Here is a 22,721-nt window from a genome sequence, read left to right on the forward strand (position 1 = left end):
ACTACTTCTCCTGTTCCACAGTTTCAAGGTTGTACTTTCTGGCACAACATAGTATGATCCTCACACTCTTTCATGATGTACTGATATTTTGTCACTCTGATTTTACTGAAAAGCTGGGGATATAGCTCAGTGGTTGAGCATTTGACTGCACATCAAGTGGTCCCTTGTTCAAATCCGGGTGTCCCCTCACACTATTTTGATTCTGTTGTTTGTAATTGGGACTTTTCATCAATTCCATTTGGATCATCTTTGACAGAGTCAGTGTTCCCTTGGATATTGCACTTTAATAGCATTTCAGTGTTTCCTGCTCAAAGCCTGTGAGTAAATGCAGTTTTTAACACTCGGCTTGGTATTCCCTTGGGGAAATTTCTGAAACATCATTGATCAATTTTGGTATTCGTCTCTTCCTTTTACAGCACTAAACAAAGGGAATGGACTATGAAACCAATTGACAACTTTGTTATACTGTTTGGTGCTTTCTAGTATTGCACTGAAGAAATGGCGTATAAAACTTGGCAGCGAAGCAGTCAATCTATTTCTCATTTCACCTGTGTATTCAGTCTTACATATATTCCACCTCTTCTCTGTGCATGCAAAGTATGATTTTGTTTGAAGCACTTCATTTTTGTGCAACGTAGGAACTATTTAATTTCTCCTTAAAAGCTCTGCCTACGTGCAAGATGTACGAACTATCATTGCAGTTGCAAAAAGGCTGGTGTAAAAAATCAGGCCATTTGCAAACGCAAAATGGCTTTTTCTGATGTATTAAATGGAAGGTATTCGAAAGGGGAGGTTGGGTGTACCTTCCAAATACCAAATTGTAGTGGTACGTAGAAATGTTTTTCCGCCATAATTTGGCCCAAAACAATCATACTTCTTCACCATCTCCGTGATTGTGGTAACCAATCCTCAAATGATAAGGTGTCCCGTAAAAACCTCTTCCCCTTTAAGAATGTTTCAAAACAATCATTGTATGTAGAGGCATTGGTCCTATGTACCACTGCCTATTCAAATAAAATAACAATGAAACAAATAAATCTGTTTTTTAAATGATCCAGTTTTCCTTTAATAAATAATATTAAGGACTACTTCTCCTGTTCCACAGTTTCAAGGTTATACTTTCTGGCACAACTTAGTATGATCCTCACACTCTTTCATGATGTACTGATATTTTGTCATTCTGATTTTACTGAAAAGCTGGGGATATAGCTCAGTGTTAGAGCATTTGACTGCAGATCAAGAGGACCCTCGTCCAAATCCGGGTGTTCCCTCCACCATATTTTGATTTTGTTGTTTGTAATTGGGACTTTTCATCAATTCCATTTGGATCATCTTTGACAGAGTCAGTGTTCCCTTGGATATTGCACTTTAATAGCATTTCAGTGTTTCCTGCTCAAAACCTGTGAGTAAATACAGTTTTTAACACTCGGCTTGTTATTCCCTTTGGGAAATTTCTGAAACATCATTGATCAATTTTGGAATTCGGCTCTTCCTTTCACAGCACTAAACAAAGGGAATGGACTATGAAACCAATTGACAACTTTGTTATACTGTTTGGTGCTTTCTTGTATTGCACTGAAGAAATGGCGTATAAAACTTGGCAGCGAAGCAGTCAATCTATTTCTCATTTCACCTGTGTCTTCAGTCTTACATATATTCCACCTCTTCTCTGTGCATGCAAAGTATGTGTTTGTTTGAAGCACTTCATTTTTGTGCAACGTAGGAACTATTTAATTTCTCCTTAAAAGCTCTGCCTACGTGCAAGATGTACGAACTATCATTGCAGTTGCAAGAAGGCTGGTCTGAAGAATCAGGCCATTTGCAAATGCAAAATGGCTTTTTCTGATGTATTAAATGGAAGGTATTCGAAAGGGGTGTTTGGGTGTACCTTCCAAATACCAAATTGTAGTGGTACGTAGAAATGTTTTTCCACCATAATTTGGCCCAAAACAATCATACTTCATCACCATCTCCGTGATTGTGGTAACCAATCCTCAAATGATAAGGTGTCCTGTAAAAACCTCTTCCCCTTTAAGAATGTTTCAAAACAATCATTGTATGTAGAGGCATTGGTCCTATGTACCACTGCCTATTCAAATAAAATAACAATTAAACAAATAAATCTGTTTTTTAAATGATACAGTTTTCCTTTAATAAATAATATTAAGGACTACTTCTCCTGTTCCACAGTTTCAAGGTTGTACTTTCTGGCACAACATAGTATGATCCTCACACTCTTTCATGATGTACTGATATTTTGTCACTCTGATTTTACTGAAAAGCTGGGGATATAGCTCAGTGGTTGAGCATTTGACTGCAGATTAAGTGGTCCCTGGTTCAAATCCGGGTGTCCCCTCACCCTATTTTGATTCTGTTGTTTGTAATTGGGACTTTTCATCAATTCCATTTGGATCATCTTTGACAGAGTCAGTGTTCCCTTGGATATTGCACTTTAATAGCATTTCAGTGTTTCCTGCTCAAAGCCTGTGAGTAAATGCAGTTTTTAACACTCGGCTTGGTATTCCCTTGGGGAAATTTCTGAAACATCATTGATCAATTTTGGTATTCGTCTCTTCCTTTCACAGCACTAAACAAAGGGAATGGACTATGAAACCAATTGACAACTTTGTTATACTGTTTGGTGCTTTCTTGTATTGCACTGAAGAAATGGCGTATAAAACTTGGCAGCGAAGCAGTCAATCTATTTCTCATTTCACCTGTGTATTCAGTCTTACATATATTCCACCTCTTCTCTGTGCATGCAAAGTATGATTTTGTTTGAAGCACTTCATTTTTGTGCAACGTAGGAACTATTTAATTTCTCCTTAAAAGCTCTGCCTACGTGCAAGATGTACGAACTATCATTGCAGTTGCAAGAAGGCTGGTCTAAAAAATCAGGCCATTTGCAAACGCAAAATGGCTTTTTCTGATGTATTAAATGGAAGGTATTCGAAAGGGGTGGTTGGGTGTACCTTCCAAATACCAAATTGTAGTGGTACGTAGAAATGTTTTTCCACCATAATTTGGCCCAAAACAATCATACTTCTTCACCATCTCCGTGATTGTGGTAACCAATCCTCAAATGATAAGGTGTCCCGTAAAAACCTCTTCCCCTTTAAGAATGTTTCAAAACAATCATTGTATGTAGAGGCATTGGTCCTATGTACCACTGCCTATTCAAATAAAATAACAATGAAACAAATAAATCTGTTTTTTAAATGATCCAGTTTTCCTTTAATAAATAATATTAAGGACTACTTCTCCTGTTCCACAGTTTCAAGGTTATACTTTCTGGCACAACTTAGTATGATCCTCACACTCTTTCATGATGTACTGATATTTTGTCATTCTGATTTTACTGAAAAGCTGGGGATATAGCTCAGTGGTAGAGCATTTGACTGCAGATCAAGAGGTCCCTCGTCCAAATCCGGGTGTCCCCTCCACCATATTTTGATTCTGTTGTTTGTAATTGGGACTTTTCATCAATTCCATTTGGATCATCTTTGACAGAGTCAGTGTTCCCTTGGATATTGCACTTTAATAGCATTTCAGTGTTTCCTGCTCAAAACCTGTGAGTAAATACAGTTTTTAACACTCGGCTTGTTATTCCCTTTGGGAAATTTCTGAAACATCATTGATCAATTTTGGAATTCGGCTCTTCCTTTCACAGCACTAAACAAAGGGAATGGACTATGAAACCAATTGACAACTTTGTTATACTGTTTGGTGCTTTCTTGTATTGCACTGAAGAAATGGCGTATAAAACTTGGCAGCGAAGCAGTCAATCTATTTCTCATTTCACCTGTGTCTTCAGTCTTACCTATATTCCTCCTCTTCTCTGTGCATGCAAAGTATGTGTTTGTTTGAAGCACTTCATTTTTGTGCAACGTAGGAACTATTTAATTTCTCCTTAAAAGCTCTGCCTACGTGCAAGATGTACGAACTATCATTGCAGTTGCAAGAAGGCTGGTCTGAAGAATCAGGCCATTTTCAAACGCAAAATGGCTTTTTCTGATGTATTAAATGGAAGGTATTCGAAAGGGTTGTTTGGGTGTACCTTCCAAATACCGAATTGTAGTGGTACGTAGAAATGTTTTTCCACCATAATTTGGCCCAAAACAATCATACTTCTTCACCATCTCCGTGATTGTGGTAACCAATCCTCAAATGATAAGGTGTCCCGTAAAAACCTCTTCCCCTTTAAGAATGTTTCAAAACAATCATTGTATGTAGAGGCATTGGTCCTATGTACCACTGCCTATTCAAATAAAATAACAATGAAACAAATAAATCTGTTTTTTAAATGATCCAGTTTTCCTTTAATAAATAATATTAAGGACTACTTCTCCTGTTCCACAGTTTCAAGGTTATACTTTCTGGCACAACTTAGTATGATCCTCACACTCTTTCATGATGTACTGATATTTTGTCATTCTGATTTTACTGAAAAGCTGGGGATATAGCTCAGTGTTAGAGCATTTGACTGCAGATCAAGAGGTCCCTCGTCCAAATCCGGGTGTCCCCTCCACCATATTTTGATTCTGTTGTTTGTAATTGGGACTTTTCATCAATTCCATTTGGATCATCTTTGACAGAGTCAGTGTTCCCTTGGATATTGCACTTTAATAGCATTTCAGTGTTTCCTGCTCAAAACCTGTGAGTAAATACAGTTTTTAACACTCGGCTTGTTATTCCCTTTGGGAAATTTCTGAAACATCATTGATCAATTTTGGAATTCGGCTCTTCCTTTCACAGCACTAAACAAAGGGAATGGACTATGATACCAATTGACAACTTTGTTATACTGTTTGGTGCTTTCTTGTATTGCACTGAAGAAATGGCGTATAAAACTTGGCAGCGAAGCAGTCAATCTATTTCTCATTTCACCTGTGTCTTCAGTCTTACATATATTCCACCTCTTCTCTGTGCATGCAAAGTATGTGTTTGTTTGAAGCACTTCATTTTTGTGCAACGTAGGAACTATTTAATTTCTCCTTAAAAGCTCTGCCTACGTGCAAGATGTACGAACTATCATTGCAGTTGCAAGAAGGCTGGTCTGAAGAATCAGGCCATTTGCAAATGCAAAATGGCTTTTTCTGATGTATTAAATGGAAGGTATTCGAAAGGGGTGTTTGGGTGTACCTTCCAAATACCAAATTGTAGTGGTACGTAGAAATGTTTTTCCACCATAATTTGGCCCAAAACAATCATACTTCATCACCATCTCCGTGATTGTGGTAACCAATCCTCAAATGATAAGGTGTCCCGTAAAAACCTCTTCCCCTTTAAGAATGTTTCAAAACAATCATTGTATGTAGAGGCATTGGTCCTATGTACCACTGCCTATTCAAATAAAATAACAATTAAACAAATAAATCTGTTTTTTAAATGATACAGTTTTCCTTTAATAAATAATATTAAGGACTACTTCTCCTGTTCCACAGTTTCAAGGTTGTACTTTCTGGCACAACATAGTATGATCCTCACACTCTTTCATGATGTACTGATATTTTGTCACTCTGATTTTACTGAAAAGCTGGGGATATAGCTCAGTGGTTGAGCATTTGACTGCAGATCAAGTGGTCCCTGGTTCAAATCCGGGTGTCCCCTCACCCTATTTTGATTCTGTTGTTTGTAATTGGGACTTTTCATCAATTCCATTTGGATCATCTTTGACAGAGTCAGTGTTCCCTTGGATATTGCACTTTAATAGCATTTCAGTGTTTCCTGCTCAAAGCCTGTGAGTAAATGCAGTTTTTAACACTCGGCTTGGTATTCCCTTGGGGAAATTTCTGAAACATCATTGATCAATTTTGGTATTCGTCTCTTCCTTTCACAGCACTAAACAAAGGGAATGGACTATGAAACCAATTGACAACTTTGTTATACTGTTTGGTGCTTTCTTGTATTGCACTGAAGAAATGGCGTATAAAACTTGGCAGCGAAGCAGTCAATCTATTTCTCATTTCACCTGTGTATTCAGTCTTACATATATTCCACCTCTTCTCTGTGCATGCAAAGTATGATTTTGTTTGAAGCACTTCATTTTTGTGCAACGTAGGAACTATTTAATTTCTCCTTAAAAGCTCTGCCTACGTGCAAGATGTACGAACTATCATTGCAGTTGCAAGAAGGCTGGTCTAAAAAATCAGGCCATTTGCAAACGCAAAATGGCTTTTTCTGATGTATTAAATGGAAGGTATTCGAAAGGGGTGGTTGGGTGTACCTTCCAAATACCACATTGTAGTGGTACGTAGAAATGTTTTTCCACCATAATTTGGCCCAAAACAATCATACTTCTTCACCATCTCCGTGATTGTGGTAACCAATCCTCAAATGATAAGGTGTCCCGTAAAAACCTCTTCCCCTTTAAGAATGTTTCAAAACAATCATTGTATGTAGAGGCATTGGTCCTATGTACCACTGCCTATTCAAATAAAATAACAATGAAACAAATAAATCTGTTTTTTAAATGATCCAGTTTTCCTTTAATAAATAATATTAAGGACTACTTCTCCTGTTCCACAGTTTCAAGGTTATACTTTCTGGCACAACTTAGTATGATCCTCACACTCTTTCATGATGTACTGATATTTTGTCATTCTGATTTTACTGAAAAGCTGGGGATATAGCTCAGTGGTAGAGCATTTGACTGCAGATCAGTAGGTCCCTCGTCCAAATCCGGGTGTCCCCTCCACCATATTTTGATTCTGTTGTTTGTAATTGGGACTTTTCATCAATTCCATTTGGATCATCTTTGACAGAGTCAGTGTTCCCTTGGATATTGCACTTTAATAGCATTTCAGTGTTTCCTGCTCAAAACCTGTGAGTAAATACAGTTTTTAACACTCGGCTTGTTATTCCCTTTGGGAAATTTCTGAAACATCATTGATCAATTTTGGAATTCGGCTCTTCCTTTCACAGCACTAAACAAAGGGAATGGACTATGAAACCAATTGACAACTTTGTTATACTGTTTGGTGCTTTCTTGTATTGCACTGAAGAAATGGCGTATAAAACTTGGCAGCGAAGCAGTCAATCTATTTCTCATTTCACCTGTGTCTTCAGTCTTACATATATTCCTCCTCTTCTCTGTGCATGCAAAGTATGTGTTTGTTTGAAGCACTTCATTTTTGTGCAACGTAGGAACTATTTAATTTCTCCTTAAAAGCTCTGCCTACGTGCAAGATGTACGAACTATCATTGCAGTTGCAAGAAGGCTGGTCTGAAGAATCAGGCCATTTTCAAACGCAAAATGGCTTTTTCTGATGTATTAAATGGAAGGTATTCGAAAGGGTTGTTTGGGTGTACCTTCCAAATACCGAATTGTAGTGGTACGTAGAAATGTTTTTCCACCATAATTTGGCCCAAAACAATCATACTTCATCACCATCTCAGTGATTGTGGTAACAAATCCTCAAATGATAAGGTGTCCCGTAAAAACCTCTTCCACTTTAATAATGTTTCAAAACAATCATTGTATGTAGAGGCATTGGTCCTATGTACCACTGCCTATTCAAATAAAATAACAATGAAACAAATATCTGTTTTTTAAATGATCCAGTTTTCCTTTAATAAATAATATTAAGGACTACTTCTCCTGTTCCACAGTTTCAAGGTTGTACTTTCCGGAACAACTTAGTATGATCCTCTCACTCTTTCATGATGTACTGATATTTTGTCATTCTGACTTTAATGTAAAGCTGGGGATATAGCTCAGTGGTAGAGCATTTGACTGCAGATTAAGAGGTCCCTGGTTCAAATCCTGGTGTCCCCTCACCCTATTTTGGTTCTGTTGTTTGTAATTGGGACTTTTCATCAAATCCATTTGGATCATCTTTGACAGAGTCAGTGTTCCCTTGAATATTGCACTTTAATAGCATTTCAGTGTTTCCTGCTCAAAACCTGTGAGTAAATGCAGTTTTTAATACTAGGCTTGTTATTCCCTTTGGGACATTTCTGAAACATCATTGATCAATTTTGGAATTCGGCTCTTCCTTTCACAGCACTAAACAAAGGGAATGGACTATGAAACCAATTGACAACTTTGTTATACTGTTTGGTGCTTTCTTGTATTGCACTGAAGAAATGGCGTATAAAACATGGCAGCAAAGCAGTCAACTATTTTTCATTTCACCTGTGTCTTCAGTATTACATATATTCCACCTCTTCTCTAAGCATGCAAAGTATGTGTTTGTTTGAAGCACTTCATTTTTGTGCAACGTAGGTACTATTTAATTTCTCCTTAAAAGCTCTGCCTACGTGCAAGATGTACGAACTATCCTTGCAGTTGCAAGAAGGCTGGTCTGAAGAATCAGGCCATTTGCAAACGCAAAATGGCTTTTTCTGATGTATTAAATAGAAGGTATTCAAAAGGGGTGTTTGGGTGTACCTTCCAAATACCAAATTGTAGTGGTACGTAGAAATGTTTTTCCACCATAATTTGGCCCAAAACAATCATACTTCTTCACCATCTCCGTGATTGTGGTAACCAATCCTCAAATGATAAGGTGTCCCGTAAAAACCTCTTCCCCTTTAAGAATGTTTCAAAACAATCATTGTATGTAGAGGCATTGGTCCTATGTACCACTGCCTATTCAAATAAAATAACAATGAAACAAATAAATCTGTTTTTTAGATGATCCAGTTTTCCTTTAATAAATAATATTAAGGACTACTTCTCCTGTTCCACAGTTTCAAGGTTATACTTTCTGGCACAACTTAGTATGATCCTCACACTCTTTCATGATGTACTGATATTTTGTCATTCTGATTTTACTGAAAAGCTGGGGATATAGCTCAGTGGTAGAGCATTTGACTGCAGATCAAGAGGTCCCTCGTCCAAATCCGGGTGTCCCCTCCACCATATTTTGATTCTGTTGTTTGTAATTGGGACTTTTCATCAATTCCATTTGGATCATCTTTGACAGAGTCAGTGTTCCCTTGGATATTGCACTTTAATAGCATTTCAGTGTTTCCTGCTCAAAACCTGTGAGTAAATACAGTTTTTAACACTCGGCTTGTTATTCCCTTTGGGAAATTTCTGAAACATCATTGATCAATTTTGGAATTCGGCTCTTCCTTTCACAGCACTAAACAAAGGGAATGGACTATGAAACCAATTGACAACTTTGTTATACTGTTTGGTGCTTTCTTGTATTGCACTGAAGAAATGGCGTATAAAACTTGGCAGCGAAGCAGTCAATCTATTTCTCATTTCACCTGTGTCTTCAGTCTTACATATATTCCTCCTCTTCTCTGTGCATGCAAAGTATGTGTTTGTTTGAAGCACTTCATTTTTGTGCAACGTAGGAACTATTTAATTTCTCCTTAAAAGCTCTGCCTACGTGCAAGATGTACGAACTATCATTGCAGTTGCAAGAAGGCTGGTCTGAAGAATCAGGCCATTTTCAAACGCAAAATGGCTTTTTCTGATGTATTAAATGGAAGGTATTCGAAAGGGTTGTTTGGGTGTACCTTCCAAATACCGAATTGTAGTGGTACGTAGAAATGTTTTTCCACCATAATTTGGCCCAAAACAATCATACTTCTTCACCATCTCCGTGATTGTGGTAACCAATCCTCAAATGATAAGGTGTCCCGTAAAAACCTCTTCCCCTTTAAGAATGTTTCAAAACAATCATTGTATGTAGAGGCATTGGTCCTATGTACCACTGCCTATTCAAATAAAATAACAATGAAACAAATAAATCTGTTTTTTAAATGATCCAGTTTTCCTTTAATAAATAATATTAAGGACTACTTCTCCTGTTCCACAGTTTCAAGGTTATACTTTCTGGCACAACTTAGTATGATCCTCACACTCTTTCATGATGTACTGATATTTTGTCATTCTGATTTTACTGAAAAGCTGGGGATATAGCTCAGTGTTACAGCATTTGACTGCAGATCAAGAGGTCCCTCGTCCAAATCCGGGTGTCCCCTCCACCATATTTTGATTCTGTTGTTTGTAATTGGGACTTTTCATCAATTCCATTTGGATCATCTTTGACAGAGTCAGTGTTCCCTTGGATATTGCACTTTAATAGCATTTCAGTGTTTCCTGCTCAAAACCTGTGAGTAAATACAGTTTTTAACACTCGGCTTGTTATTCCCTTTGGGAAATTTCTGAAACATCATTGATCAATTTTGGAATTCGGCTCTTCCTTTCACAGCACTAAACAAAGGGAATGGACTATGATACCAATTGACAACTTTGTTATACTGTTTGGTGCTTTCTTGTATTGCACTGAAGAAATGGCGTATAAAACTTGGCAGCGAAGCAGTCAATCTATTTCTCATTTCACCTGTGTCTTCAGTCTTACATATATTCCACCTCTTCTCTGTGCATGCAAAGTATGTGTTTGTTTGAAGCACTTCATTTTTGTGCAACGTAGGAACTATTTAATTTCTCCTTAAAAGCTCTGCCTACGTGCAAGATGTACGAACTATCATTGCAGTTGCAAGAAGGCTGGTCTGAAGAATCAGGCCATTTGCAAATGCAAAATGGCTTTTTCTGATGTATTAAATGGAAGGTATTCGAAAGGGGTGTTTGGGTGTACCTTCCAAATACCAAATTGTAGTGGTACGTAGAAATGTTTTTCCACCATAATTTGGCCCAAAACAATCATACTTCATCACCATCTCCGTGATTGTGGTAACCAATCCTCAAATGATAAGGTGTCCCGTAAAAACCTCTTCCCCTTTAAGAATGTTTCAAAACAATCATTGTATGTAGAGGCATTGGTCCTATGTACCACTGCCTATTCAAATAAAATAACAATTAAACAAATAAATCTGTTTTTTAAATGATACAGTTTTCCTTTAATAAATAATATTAAGGACTACTTCTCCTGTTCCACAGTTTCAAGGTTGTACTTTCTGGCACAACATAGTATGATCCTCACACTCTTTCATGATGTACTGATATTTTGTCACTCTGATTTTACTGAAAAGCTGGGGATATAGCTCAGTGGTTGAGCATTTGACTGCAGATCAAGTGGTCCCTGGTTCAAATCCGGGTGTCCCCTCACCCTATTTTGATTCTGTTGTTTGTAATTGGGACTTTTCATCAATTCCATTTGGATCATCTTTGACAGAGTCAGTGTTCCCTTGGATATTGCACTTTAATAGCATTTCAGTGTTTCCTGCTCAAAGCCTGTGAGTAAATGCAGTTTTTAACACTCGGCTTGGTATTCCCTTGGGGAAATTTCTGAAACATCATTGATCAATTTTGGTATTCGTCTCTTCCTTTCACAGCACTAAACAAAGGGAATGGACTATGAAACCAATTGACAACTTTGTTATACTGTTTGGTGCTTTCTTGTATTGCACTGAAGAAATGGCGTATAAAACTTGGCAGCGAAGCAGTCAATCTATTTCTCATTTCACCTGTGTATTCAGTCTTACATATATTCCACCTCTTCTCTGTGCATGCAAAGTATGATTTTGTTTGAAGCACTTCATTTTTGTGCAACGTAGGAACTATTTAATTTCTCCTTAAAAGCTCTGCCTACGTGCAAGATGTACGAACTATCATTGCAGTTGCAAGAAGGCTGGTCTAAAAAATCAGGCCATTTGCAAACGCAAAATGGCTTTTTCTGATGTATTAAATGGAAGGTATTCGAAAGGGGTGGTTGGGTGTACCTTCCAAATACCAAATTGTAGTGGTACGTAGAAATGTTTTTCCACCATAATTTGGCCCAAAACAATCATACTTCTTCACCATCTCCGTGATTGTGGTAACCAATCCTCAAATGATAAGGTGTCCCGTAAAAACCTCTTCCCCTTTAAGAATGTTTCAAAACAATCATTGTATGTAGAGGCATTGGTCCTATGTACCACTGCCTATTCAAATAAAATAACAATGAAACAAATAAATCTGTTTTTTAAATGATCCAGTTTTCCTTTAATAAATAATATTAAGGACTACTTCTCCTGTTCCACAGTTTCAAGGTTATACTTTCTGGCACAACTTAGTATGATCCTCACACTCTTTCATGATGTACTGATATTTTGTCATTCTGATTTTACTGAAAAGCTGGGGATATAGCTCAGTGGTAGAGCATTTGACTGCAGATCAAGAGGTCCCTCGTCCAAATCCGGGTGTCCCCTCCACCATATTTTGATTCTGTTGTTTGTAATTGGGACTTTTCATCAATTCCATTTGGATCATCTTTGACAGAGTCAGTGTTCCCTTGGATATTGCACTTTAATAGCATTTCAGTGTTTCCTGCTCAAAACCTGTGAGTAAATACAGTTTTTAACACTCGGCTTGTTATTCCCTTTGGGAAATTTCTGAAACATCATTGAGCAATTTTGGAATTCGGCTCTTCCTTTCACAGCACTAAACAAAGGGAATGGACTATGAAACCAATTGACAACTTTGTTATACTGTTTGGTGCTTTCTTGTATTGCACTGAAGAAATGGCGTATAAAACTTGGCAGCGAAGCAGTCAATCTATTTCTCATTTCACCTGTGTCTTCAGTCTTACATATATTCCTCCTCTTCTCTGTGCATGCAAAGTATGTGTTTGTTTGAAGCACTTCATTTTTGTGCAACGTAGGAACTATTTAATTTCTCCTGAAAAGCTCTGCCTACGTGCAAGATGTACGAACTATCATTGCAGTTGCAAGAAGGCTGGTCTGAAGAATCAGGCCATTTTCAAACGCAAAATGGCTTTTTCTGATGTATTAAATGGAAGGTATTCGAAAGGGTTGTTTGGGTGTACCTTCCAAATACCGAATTGTAGTGGTACGTAGAAATGTTTTTCCACCATAATTTGGCCCAAAACAATCATACTTCATCACCATCTCAGTGATTGTGGTAACAAATCCTCAAATGATAAGGTGTCCCGTAAAAACCTCTTCCACTTTAATAATGTTTCAAAACAATCATTGTATGTAGAGGCATTGGTCCTATGTACCACTGCCTATTCAAATAAAATAACAATGAAACAAATATCTGTTTTTTAAATGATCCAGTTTTCCTTTAATAAATAATATTAAGGACTACTTCTCCTGTTCCACAGTTTCAAGGTTGTACTTTCCGGAACAACTTAGTATGATCCTCTCACTCTTTCATGATGTACTGATATTTTGTCATTCTGATTTTAATGTAAAGCTGGGGATATAGCTCAGTGGTAGAGCATTTGACTGCAGATTAAGAGGTCCCTGGTTCAAATCCTGGTGTCCCCTCACCCTATTTTGGTTCTGTTGTTTGTAATTGGGACTTTTCATCAATTCCATTTGGATCATCTTTGACAGAGTCAGTGTTCCCTTGAATATTGCACTTTAATAGCATTTCAGTGTTTCCTGCTCAAAACCTGTGAGTAAATGCAGTTTTTAATACTAGGCTTGTTATTCCCTTTGGGACATTTCTGAAACATCATTGATCAATTTTGGAATTCGGCTCTTCCTTTCACAGCACTAAACAAAGGGAATGGACTATGAAACCAATTGACAACTTTGTTATACTGTTTGGTGCTTTCTTGTATTGCACTGAAGAAATGGCGTATAAAACATGGCAGCAAAGCAGTCAACTATTTTTCATTTCACCTGTGTCTTCAGTCTTACATATATTCCACCTCTTCTCTAAGCATGCAAAGTATGTGTTTGTTTGAAGCACTTCATTTTTGTGCAACGTAGGTACTATTTAATTTCTCCTTAAAAGCTCTGCCTACGTGCAAGATGTACGAACTATCCTTGCAGTTGCAAGAAGGCTGGTCTGAAGAATCAGGCCATTTGCAAACGCAAAATGGCTTTTTCTGATGTATTAAATAGAAGGTATTCGAAAGGGGTGTTTGGATGTACCTTCCAAATACCGAATTGTAGTGGTACGTAGAAATGTTTTTCCACCATAATTTAGCCCAAAACAATCATACTTCATCACCATCTCAGTGATTGTGTTAACCAATCCTCAAATGATAAGGTGTCCCATAAAAACTTCTTCCCCTTTAAGAATGTTTCAAAACAATCATTTTATGTAGAGGCATTGGTCCTATGTACCACTGCCTAATCAAATAAAATAACAATGAAACAAATAAATCTGTTTTTTAAATGATCCAGTTTTCCTTTAATAACTAATATTAAGGACTACTTCTCCTGTTCCACAGTTTCAAGGTTGTACTTTCTGGCACAACTTAGTATGATCCTCACACTCTTTCATGATGTACTGATATTTTGTCATTCTTATTTTAATGCAAAGCTGGGGATATAGCTCAGTGGTAGAGCATTTGACTGCAGATCAAGAGGTCCCTGGTTCAAATCCATGTGTCCCCTCACCATATTTTAAGGGAATGGACTATGAAACCAATTGACAACTTTGTTATACTGTTTGGTGCTTTCTTGTATTGCACTGAAGAAATGGCGTATAAAACTTGGCAGCGAAGCAGTCAATCTATTTCTCATTTCACCTGTGTCTTCAGTCTTACATATATTCCACCTCTTCTCTGTGCATGCAAAGTATGTGTTTGTTTGAAGCACTTCATTTTTGTGCAACGTAGGAACTATTTAATTTCTCCTTAAAAGCTCTGCCTACGTGCAAGATGTACGAACTATCATTGCAGTTGCAAGAAGGCTGGTCTGAAGAATCAGGCCATTTGCAAATGCAAAATGGCTTTTTCTGATGTATTAAATGGAAGGTATTCGAAAGGGGTGTTTGGGTGTACCTTCCAAATACCAAATTGTAGTGGTACGTAGAAATGTTTTTCCATCATAATTTGGCCCAAAACAATCATACTTCATCACCATCTCCGTGATTGTGGTAACCAATCCTCAAATGATAAGGTGTCCCGTAAAAACCTCTTCCCCTTTAAGAATGTTTCAAAACAATCATTGTATGTAGAGGCATTGGTCCTATGTACCACTGCCTATTCAAATAAAATAACAATGAAACAAATAAATCTGTTTTTTAAATGATACAGTTTTCCTTTAATAAATAATATTAAGGACTACTTCTCCTGTTCCACAGTTTCAAGGTTGTACTTTCTGGCACAACATAGTATGATCCTCACACTCTTTCATGATGTACTGATATTTTGTCACTCTGATTTTACTGAAAAGCTGGGGATATAGCTCAGTGGTTGAGCATTTGACTGCAGATCAAGTGGTCCCTTGTTCAAATCCGGGTGTCCCCTCACCCTATTTTGATTCTGTTGTTTGTAATTGGGACTTTTCATCAATTCCATTTGGATCATCTTTGACAGAGTCAGTGTTCCCTTGGATATTGCACTTTAATAGCATTTCAGTGTTTCCTGCTCAAAGCCTGTGAGTAAATGCAGTTTTTAACACTCGGCTTGGTATTCCCTTGGGGAAATTTCTGAAACATCATTGATCAATTTTGGTATTCGTCTCTTCCTTTTACAGCACTAAACAAAGGGAATGGACTATGAAACCAATTGACAACTTTGTTATACTGTTTGGTGCTTTCTTGTATTGCACTGAAGAAATGGCGTATAAAACTTGGCAGCGAAGCAGTCAATCTATTTCTCATTTCACCTGTGTATTCAGTCTTACATATATTCCACCTCTTCTCTGTGCATGCAAAGTATGATTTTGTTTGAAGCACTTCATTTTTGTGCAACGTAGGAACTATTTAATTTCTCCTTAAAAGCTCTGCCTACGTGCAAGATGTACGAACTATCATTGCAGTTGCAAGAAGGCTGGTCTAAAAAATCAGGCCATTTGCAAACGCAAAATGGCTTTTTCTGATGTATTAAATGGAAGGTATTCGAAAGGGGTGGTTGGGTGTACCTTCCAAATACCAAATTGTAGTGGTACGTAGAAATGTTTTTCCGCCATAATTTGGCCCAAAACAATCATACTTCTTCACCATCTCCGTGATTGTGGTAACCAATCCTCAAATGATAAGGTGTCCCGTAAAAACCTCTTCCCCTTTAAGAATGTTTCAAAACAATCATTGTATGTAGAGGCATTGGTCCTATGTACCACTGCCTATTCAAATAAAATAACAATGAAACAAATAAATCTGTTTTTTAAATGATCCAGTTTTCCTTTAATAAATAATATTAAGGACTACTTCTCCTGTTCCACAGTTTCAAGGTTATACTTTCTGGCACAACTTAGTATGATCCTCACACTCTTTCATGATGTACTGATATTTTGTCATTCTGATTTTACTGAAAAGCTGGGGATATAGCTCAGTGTTAGAGCATTTGACTGCAGATCAAGAGGTCCCTCGTCCAAATCCGGGTGTCCCCTCCACCATATTTTGATTCTGTTGTTTGTAATTGGGACTTTTCATCAATTCCATTTGGATCATCTTTGACAGAGTCAGTGTTCCCTTGGATATTGCACTTTAATAGCATTTCAGTGTTTCCTGCTCAAAACCTGTGAGTAAATACAGTTTTTAACACTCGGCTTGTTATTCCCTTTGGGAAATTTCTGAAACATCATTGATCAATTTTGGAATTCGGCTCTTCCTTTCACAGCACTAAACAAAGGGAATGGACTATGATACCAATTGACAACTTTGTTATACTGTTTGGTGCTTTCTTGTATTGCACTGAAGAAATGGCGTATAAAACTTGGCAGCGAAGCAGTCAATCTATTTCTCATTTCACCTGTGTCTTCAGTCTTACATATATTCCACCTCTTCGCTGTGCATGCAAAGTATGTGTTTGTTTGAAGCACTTCATTTTTGTGCAACGTAGGAACTATTTAATTTCTCCTTAAAAGCTCTGCCTACGTGCAAGATGTACGAACTATCATTGCAGTTGCAAGAAGGCTGGTCTGAAGAATCAGGCCATTTGCAAATGCAAAATGGCTTTTTCTGATGTATTAAATGGAAGGTATTCGAAAGGGGTGTTTGGGTGTACCTTCCAAATACCAAATTGTAGTGGTACGTAGAAATGTTTTTCCACCATAATTTGGCCCAAAACAATCATACTTCATCACCATCTCCGTGATTGTGGTAACCAATCCTCAAATGATAAGGTGTCCCATAAAAACCTCTTCCCCTTTAAGAATGTTTCAAAACAATCATTGTATGTAGAGGCATTGGTCCTATGTACCACTGCCTATTCAAATAAAATAACAATTAAACAAATAAATCTGTTTTTTAAATGATACAGTTTTCCTTTAATAAATAATATTAAGGACTACTTCTCCTGTTCCACAGTTTCAAGGTTGTACTTTCTGGCACAACATAGTATGATCCTCACACTCTTTCATGATGTACTGATATTTTGTCACTCTGATTTTACTGAAAAGCTGGGGATATAGCTCAGTGGTTGAGCATTTGACTGCAGATCAAGTGGTCCCTGGTTCAAATCCGGGTGTCCCCTCACCCTATTTTGATTCTGTTGTTTGTAATTGGGACTTTTCATCAATTCCATTTGGATCATCTATGACAGAGTCAGTGTTCCCTTGGATATTGCACTTTAATAGCATTTCAGTGTTTCCTGCTCAAAGCCTGTGAGTAAATGCAGTTTTTAACACTCGGCTCGGTATTCCCTTGGGGAAATTTCTGAAACATCATTGATCAATTTTGATATTCGTCTCTTCCTTTCACAGCACTAAACAAAGGGAATGGACTATGAAACCAATTGACAACTTTGTTATACTGTTTGGTGCTTTCTTGTATTGCACTGAAGAAATGGCGTATAAAACTTGGCAGCTAAGCAGTCAATCTATTTCTCATTTCACCTGTGTATTCAGTCTTACATATATTCCACCTCTTCTCTGTGCATGCAAAGTATGATTTTGTTTGAAGCACTTCATTTTTGTGCAACGTAGGAACTATTTAATTTCTCCTTAAAAGCTCTGCCTACGTGCAAGATGTACGAACTATCATTGCAGTTGCAAGAAGGCTGGTCTAAAAAATCAGGCCATTTGCAAACGCAAAATGGCTTTTTCTGATGTATTAAATGGAAGGTATTCGAAAGGGGTGGTTGGGTGTACCTTCCAAATACCAAATTGTAGTGGTACGTAGAAATGTTTTTCCACCATATTTTGGCCCAAAACAATCATACTTCTTCACCATCTCCGTGATTGTGGTAACCAATCCTCAAATGATAAGGTGTCCCGTAAAAACCTCTTCCCCTTTAAGAATGTTTCAAAACAATCATTGTATGTAGAGGCATTGGTCCTATGTACCACTGCCTATTCAAATAAAATAACGATGAAACAAATAAATCTGTTTTTTAAATGATCCAGTTTTCCTTTAATAAATAATATTAAGGACTACTTCTCCTGTTCCACAGTTTCAAGGTTATACTTTCTGGCACAACTTAGTATGATCCTCACACTCTTTCATGATGTACTGATATTTTGTCATTCTGATTTTACTGAAAAGCTGGGGATATAGCTCAGTGGTAGAGCATTTGACTGCAGATCAAGAGGTCCCTCGTCCAAATCCGGGTGTCCCCTCCACCATATTTTGATTCTGTTGTTTGTAATTGGGACTTTTCATCAATTCCATTTGGATCATCTTTGACAGAGTCAGTGTTCCCTTGGATATTGCACTTTAATAGCATTTCAGTGTTTCCTGCTCAAAACCTGTGAGTAAATACAGTTTTTAACACTCGGCTTGTTATTCCCTTTGGGAAATTTCGGAAACATCATTGATAAATTTTGGAATTCGGCTCTTCCTTTCACAGCACTAAACAAAGGGAATGGACTATGAAACCAATTGACAACTTTGTTATACTGTTTGGTGCTTTCTTGTATTGCACTGAAGAAATGGCGTATAAAACTTGGCAGCGAAGCAGTCAATCTATTTCTCATTTCACCTGTGTCTTCAGTCTTACATATATTCCTCCTCTTCTCTGTGCATGCAAAGTATGTGTTTGTTTGAAGCACTTCATTTTTGTGCAACGTAGGAACTATTTAATTTCTCCTTAAAAGCTCTGCCTACGTGCAAGATGTACGAACTATCATTGCAGTTGCAAGAAGGCTGGTCTGAAGAATCAGGCCATTTGCAAACGCAAAATGGCTTTTTCTGATGTATTAAATGGAAGGTATTCGAAAGGGTTGTTTGGGTGTACCTTCCAAATACCGAATTGTAGTGGTACGTAGAAATGTTTTTCCACCATAATTTGGCCCAAAACAATCATACTTCATCACCATCTCAGTGATTGTGGTAAAAAATCCTCAAATGATAAGGTGTCCCGTAAAAACCTCTTCCCCTTTAATAATGTTTCAAAACAATCATTGTATGTAGAGGCATTGGTCCTATGTACCACTGCCTATTCAAATAAAATAACAATGAAACAAATATCTGTTTTTTAAATGATCCAGTTTTCCTTTAATAAATAATATTAAGGACTACTTCTCCTGTTCCACAGTTTCAAGGTTGTACTTTCTGGAACAACTTAGTATGATCCTCTCACTCTTTCATGATGTACTGATATTTTGTCATTCTGATTTTACTGTAAAGCTGGGGATATAGCTCAGTGGTAGAGCATTTGACTGCAGATCAAGAGGTCCCTGGTTCAAATCCTGGTGTCCCCTCACCCTATTTTGGTTCTGTTGTTTGTAATTGGGACTTTTCATCAATTCCATTTGGATCATCTTTGACAGAGTCAGTGTTCCCTTGAATATTGCACTTTAATAGCATTTCAGTGTTTCCTGCTCAAAACCTGTGAGTAAATGCAGTTTTTAATACTAGGCTTGTTATTCCCTTTGGGACATTTCTGAAACACCATTGATCAATTTTGGAATTCGGCTCTTCCTTTCACAGCACTAAACAAAGGGAATGGACTATGAAACCAATTGACAACTTTGTTATACTGTTTGGTGCTTTCTTGTATTGCACTGAAGAAATGGCGTATAAAACTTGGCAGCAAAGCAGTCAACTATTTTTCATTTCACCTGTGTCTTCAGTCTTACATATATTCCACCTCTTCTCTAAGCATGCAAAGTATGTGTTTGTTTGAAGCACTTCATTTTTGTGCAACGTAGGTACTATTTAATTTCTCCTTAAAAGCTCTGCCTACGTGCAAGATGTACGAACTATCCTTGCAGTTGCAAGAAGGCTGGTCTGAAGAATCAGGCCATTTGCAAACGCAAAATGGCTTTTTCTGATGTATTAAATAGAAGGTATTCGAAAGGGGTGTTTGGGTGTACCTTCCAAATACCGAATTGTAGTGGTACGTAGAAATGTTTTTCCACCATAATTTAGCCCAAAACAATCATACTTCATCACCATCTCAGTGATTGTGTTAACCAATCCTCAAATGATAAGGTGTCCCATAAAAACTTCTTCCCCTTTAAGAATGTTTCAAAACAATCATTTTATGTAGAGGCATTGGTCCTATGTACCACTGCCTAATCAAATAAAATAGCAATGAAACAAATAAATCTGTTTTTTAAATGATCCAGTTTTCCTTTATATAACTAATATTAAGGACTACTTCTCCTGTTCCACAGTTTCAAGGTTGTACTTTCTGGCACAACTTAGTATGATCCTCACACTCTTTCATGATGTACTGATATTTTGTCATTCTTATTTTAATGCAAAGCTGGGGATATAGCTCAGTGGTAGAGCATTTGACTGCAAATCAAGAGGTCCCTGGTTCAAATCCGTGTGTCCCCTCACCATATTTTAAGGGAATGGACTATGAAACCAATTGACAACTTTGTTATACTGTTTGGTGCTTTCTTGTATTGCACTGAAGAAAAGGCGTATAAAACTTGGCAGCGAAGCAGTCAATCTATTTCTCATTTCACCTGTGTCTTCAGTCTTACATATATTCCACCTCTTCTCTGTGCATGCAAAGTATGTGTTTGTTTGAAGCACTTCATTTTTGTGCAACGTAGGAACTATTTAATTTCTCCTTAAAAGCTCTGCCTACGTGCAAGATGTACGAACTATCATTGCAGTTGCAAGAAGGCTGGTCTGAAGAATCAGGCTATTTGCAAATGCAAAATGGCTTTTTATGATGTATTAAATGGAAGGTATTCGAAAGGGGTGTTTGGGTGTACCTTCCAAATACCGAATTGTAGTGGTACGTAGAAATATTTTTCCACCATAATTTGGCCCAAAACAATCATACTTCATCACCATCTCAGTGATTGTGGTAACCAATCCTCAAATGATAAGGTGTCCTGTAAAAACCTCTTCCCCTTTAAGAATGTTTCAAAACATTCATTGTATGTAGAGGCATTGGTCCTATGTACCACTGCCTATTCAAATAAAATAACGATGAAACAAATAAATCTGTTTTTTAAATGATCCAGTTTTCCTTTAATAAATAATATTAAGGACTACTTCTCCTGTTCCACAGTTTCAAGGTTGTACTTTCTGGCACAACTTAGTATGATCCTCACACTCTTTCATGATGTACTGATAATTTGTCATTCTGACTTTACTGAAAAGCTGGGGATATAGCTCAGTGGTAGAGCATTTGACTACAGATCAAGAGGTCCCTGGTTCAAATCCGGGTGTCCCCTCACCCTACTTTGATTCTGTTGTTTGTAATTGGGACTTTTCATCAATTCCATTTGGATCATCTTTAACAGAGTCAGTGTTCCCTTGGATATTGCACTTTAATAGCATGTCAGTGTTTCCTGCTCAAAACCTGTGAGTAAATGCAGTTTTTAACACTCGGCTTGGTATTCCCTTTGGGAAATTTCTGAAACATCATTGATCAATTTTGGAATTCGGCTCTTCCTTTCACAGCACTAAACAAAGGGAATGGACTATGAAACCAATTGACAACTTTGTTATACTGTTTGGTGCTTTCTTGTATTGCACTGAAGAAATGGCGTATAAAACTTGGCAGCGAAGCAGTCAATCTATTTCTCATTTCACCTGTGTCTTCAGTCGTACATATATTCCACCTCTTCTCTGTGCATGCAAAGTATGTGTTTGTTTGAAGCACTTCATTTTTGTGCAACGTAGGAACTATTTAATTTTTCCTTAAAAGCTCTGCCTACGTGCAAGATGTACGAACTATCATTGCAGTTGCAAGAAGGCTGGTCTGAAGAATCAGGCTATTTGCAAATGCAAAATGGCTTTTTCTGATGTATTAAATGGAAGGTATTCGAAAGGGGTGTTTGGGTGTACCTTCCAAATACCGAATTGTAGTGGTACGTAGAAATGTTTTTCCACCATAATTTGGCCCAAAACAATCATACTTCATCACCATCTCAGTGATTGTGGTAACCAATCCTCAAATGATAAGGTGTCCTGTAAAAACCTCTTCCCCTTTAAGAATGTTTCAAAACATTCATTGTATGTAGAGGCATTGGTCCTATGTACCACTGCCTATTCAAATAAAATAACGATGAAACAAATAAATCTGTTTTTTAAATGATCCAGTTTTCCTTTAATAAATAATATTAAGAACTACTTCTCCTGTTCCACAGTTTCAAGGTTGTACTTTCTGGCACAACTTAGTATGATCCTCACACTCTTTCATGATGTACTGATAATTTGTCATTCTGATTTTACTGAAAAGCTGGGGATATAGCTCAGTGGTAGAGCATTTGACTACAGATCAAGAGATCCCTGGTTCAAATCCGGGTGTCCCCTCACCCTACTTTGATTCTGTTGTTTGTAATTGGGACTTTTCATCAATTCCATTTGGATCATCTTTAACAGAGTCAGTGTTCCCTTGGATATTGCACTTTAATAGCATGTCAGTGTTTCCTGCTCAAAACCTGTGAGTAAATGCAGTTTTTAAAACTCAGCTTGTTATTCCCTTTGGGAAATTTCTGAAACATCATTGATGAATTTTGGAATTCGGCTCTTCCTT

General features: G+C 37.4%; 7 non-coding genes across 7 annotated transcripts; all 7 read left to right on the forward strand.

Annotated features, from left to right (window-relative positions):
* Positions 1 to 5,538: 5,538 nt before the first annotated feature.
* TRNAC-GCA (transfer RNA cysteine (anticodon GCA)) lies at positions 5,539 to 5,610 on the forward strand. The gene has a single exon. It is a non-coding gene; the product is annotated as a tRNA-Cys (tRNA).
* Positions 5,611 to 10,958: 5,348 nt separating this feature from the next.
* On the forward strand, positions 10,959 to 11,030 carry TRNAC-GCA (transfer RNA cysteine (anticodon GCA)). The gene has a single exon. It is a non-coding gene; the product is annotated as a tRNA-Cys (tRNA).
* Positions 11,031 to 17,234: 6,204 nt separating this feature from the next.
* Positions 17,235 to 17,306, forward strand: TRNAC-GCA (transfer RNA cysteine (anticodon GCA)). The gene has a single exon. It is a non-coding gene; the product is annotated as a tRNA-Cys (tRNA).
* Positions 17,307 to 19,401: 2,095 nt separating this feature from the next.
* Positions 19,402 to 19,473, forward strand: TRNAC-GCA (transfer RNA cysteine (anticodon GCA)). Its single transcript has one exon. It is a non-coding gene; the product is annotated as a tRNA-Cys (tRNA).
* Positions 19,474 to 20,485: 1,012 nt separating this feature from the next.
* On the forward strand, positions 20,486 to 20,557 carry TRNAC-GCA (transfer RNA cysteine (anticodon GCA)). Its single transcript has one exon. It is a non-coding gene; the product is annotated as a tRNA-Cys (tRNA).
* Positions 20,558 to 21,342: 785 nt separating this feature from the next.
* TRNAC-ACA (transfer RNA cysteine (anticodon ACA)) lies at positions 21,343 to 21,414 on the forward strand. The gene has a single exon. It is a non-coding gene; the product is annotated as a tRNA-Cys (tRNA).
* A 1,012-nt stretch (positions 21,415 to 22,426) lies between these two features.
* TRNAC-ACA (transfer RNA cysteine (anticodon ACA)) lies at positions 22,427 to 22,498 on the forward strand. The gene has a single exon. It is a non-coding gene; the product is annotated as a tRNA-Cys (tRNA).
* Positions 22,499 to 22,721: the final 223 nt, after the last annotated feature.

Source organism: Lissotriton helveticus, chromosome 1_2 (assembly GCF_964261635.1).
Source record: "Lissotriton helveticus chromosome 1_2, aLisHel1.1, whole genome shotgun sequence".
Lineage (NCBI taxonomy): Eukaryota > Metazoa > Chordata > Amphibia > Caudata > Salamandridae > Lissotriton > Lissotriton helveticus.